This window comes from Meleagris gallopavo, chromosome 4, assembly GCF_905368555.1.
Source record: "Meleagris gallopavo chromosome 4, MGAL_WU_HG_1.1, whole genome shotgun sequence".
Taxonomy (NCBI): Eukaryota; Metazoa; Chordata; class Aves; order Galliformes; family Phasianidae; genus Meleagris; species Meleagris gallopavo.
Genome location: NC_139407.1, coordinates 2,963,488 through 2,966,355, shown reverse-complemented (window position 1 = coordinate 2,966,355; position 2,868 = coordinate 2,963,488).

Genomic DNA, 2,868 nt, shown 5'->3' with positions numbered 1-2,868 from the left:
TTTAAAAAAAAAAAAAAAAGTGGCTACTAAGAGGTAAGAAAAAAAAATATTTTGCTAACCTACTGAGTTATAATATTGTGTTATAATGACCAAGACTGTGTATGCATAAAAGTACCTAATTAAAATATTAGATAAATACTTCTTTCTCTTTTTTTCCAGCCCTTAAAGGGCATAAGAAATCTTGAAATAAAATTCTATATTCTCCTCTAAAGAAAACATAAATTTTGCTTTCCTATTTTCTACAGGAGATTGCATTTAATACATTATATATTATTTAATACATTATGTAATGCAGTATGGATAACTCATCAGACAATAGTTCTATGGTACTTTTCAGCGGTCTAAGCAATAGCTCATAGATTATACACTACAAAAGAGGAAGAAGGATGTTGACTATCCTAAAAAGTTAATAATCTAAAGATGAACAGAACAAGAATCATTGACTAAATCAGACATATGGAGGGGAATGAAAAAACTGCAGGAATACACTGATAAAAACAAAACCCAGCAGTTAGAGAACAGCCTGCAACCCTTTTCCCACAGTCTTCTTCCTACTGTCATAAGAAACTCTTTAGATGATTAATTGAAAACCAGCAGAAAGGGGACATGAGTTGAAACAAGATGAATGTCCAAAGACTTTGATAGGTTGTGTACTGATAATATTTTATAACATGCCTCCAGATCATGTCCTTCTAGCTGTAAATATGCATTTTAAAACACCATAATAAACTAGTCTGCTTTCCTGTAGAGGAAAACAGATAATTTGAAAGTAGCTGAGCAAGTACTGATTAAAATAATCAGCATGCAATTTCTTCTCTCCTGTAAGATCAACAGACAAGCACACAGAAGCTTTGCCATGGCACATCTGAAACTATCTTCAGCTTCTCCATTGCAGTATTAACTGAAAATACATGTTATGATTTTTAAGCTGTAGGAGCAATAAAATCAGCAACAGCACTCAGTATGCTAATAATTCTCAGATTTTGAGAGCTTCTGTTCTCAATTTCAGACCTTCCAAAAGATGAAGTGTGCTTTTACTTTGCTTTACCTTAAGGATCAATAGACTCTAAGGGATCATTCTAGAAGGTTATGGCTACATACAAAATGAAAATTCTTTACTCAGTAGAAAAGTAAAAGACAGTATTTTAGGAACATGATGCAGTATTGCACAGTATACATTTTCTGACGAGTCTAAATGAAGTCTAATAGCTCTATCAAAGACTTGTCAGCTTGATGCATGCTGTTTGACTTATTTAGCAGACCTCAGGAAATGGACATTTGTACTTAGTTTACAGATGGATTTGTTGTTTTTTTTTTAATTTGTTTTGTTGCTTCGTATTCTATAAAATTTCATTGCAAGATCTGCTTATAAAGTTTTCTACTTTTTCTACTTTAAAGCAATATGTTTCAAGCACTTGAAACAACTAGAATGAAGGAGCTGAATGCTTCCCTCTCAGTAAAATCTCAGGAAGGAGATAAGAGAAAAGCAGCTCCAAGTCAACCCAGGGGAGGGGGAATTATGGCACAGATTTCTGCCGTCTGCTAATTTTGGTGCACTTCCATGTTTATTTCCCATTCTGTCTTGTGCAGATTATGAAAGCTTTAGGTTTTGACTTTACTCAGCACTTCAGAACTTTAATGAACATAAGCCAAAATGCCTCAAGTCAGGGACATAATTAGGAATTGGTCTCACAGCCAAAAGAAATCTTAAAAGGCTGCTCTCCTATTGACTTTCTTAAGCATCTGCTCAGAAAATACTATAATCTGAACAACCTACTCATTAGTGTGGGTACATAAAGATCTTCAACCCACTCATAATTTCTATTCAAAACCACTAAATCAACATTTTAATTATTTCAGTAGCATACACATCATAGGCTTTTCATTCTTGAGGATGGGCAAAAACTACATCAGCCTTCCCTAATAGTTTGTTGGATTTGAAGTTAGCTGGTAGGAGTTCAAATTGTGCTGGCTGCAAATGGCAGGCAGACACCTTGGTTGCCCTAGCAACTTAGTCTGATCATAATCAGAAAGATTGAGGTGTTTTTTTGTTTTTTTTTTTTGGACCTTTTATATTTAAGTTATGGTTAATAATATTAATACCTAATACTAATTCTTTGTAAGCTTTCTGATCTGCTCAAAATCATGCTGATGTTTTTTTGAAGGCTTCTGGGTGCCATCCCATAGAAATTCAAAAAATAATCTCCATCCAGTGTGTACCACCTCTGCTTCAGTTCTAAACATCTGCCAAGTAAAAAGAATCCAGTAATTCTCTGCCATTGTAAGAATTAGTGGTATCATGGCAGATCAGTGGCGTTGTGATAGAAACCAATCATGTTCCAAATAACATCAATAGTTAATATAGAAACTGACTATTACAAAGTTCCTTCTCTGCCATGTCTATCTGTTGGTTAAAAAGAAATCAGTTCTGGATCTTTCAAAAGGAGTCTTCAATAGAAGACAGAATTAACAATCTGAGATATAGAAGAATAAGTGTGTGTATGGGTTATTTTTGGCTAATCATATATTTGTTTATTTAAGAAAACTGTCTTAGGAAGTGTTTCTTTTTAGTGGAGAGTTTCACACTCTTAGAACTCTGATTAGTAAGATTATTAAAGAGCTTTTCAGGTTCAGAATAACTCAGATCAACTTTTAAGTAAGAAAAGCTGAAATGTAATTTGATTGCTCAGGAAGAGGTTAAAAATGGAGAATTTTTGGAAACTAAATTGCTGCATTAACTTTAAAGACAGCTCTAGGATCTCCTGAACTTAGATAGACACGAATTATGTACTTGGCTATACAGAATGTGTAAGTGTAGCACCATGAGAAGTCTCTACCTGCCCATTCTTCTTACTTCTGTGAAAAAAT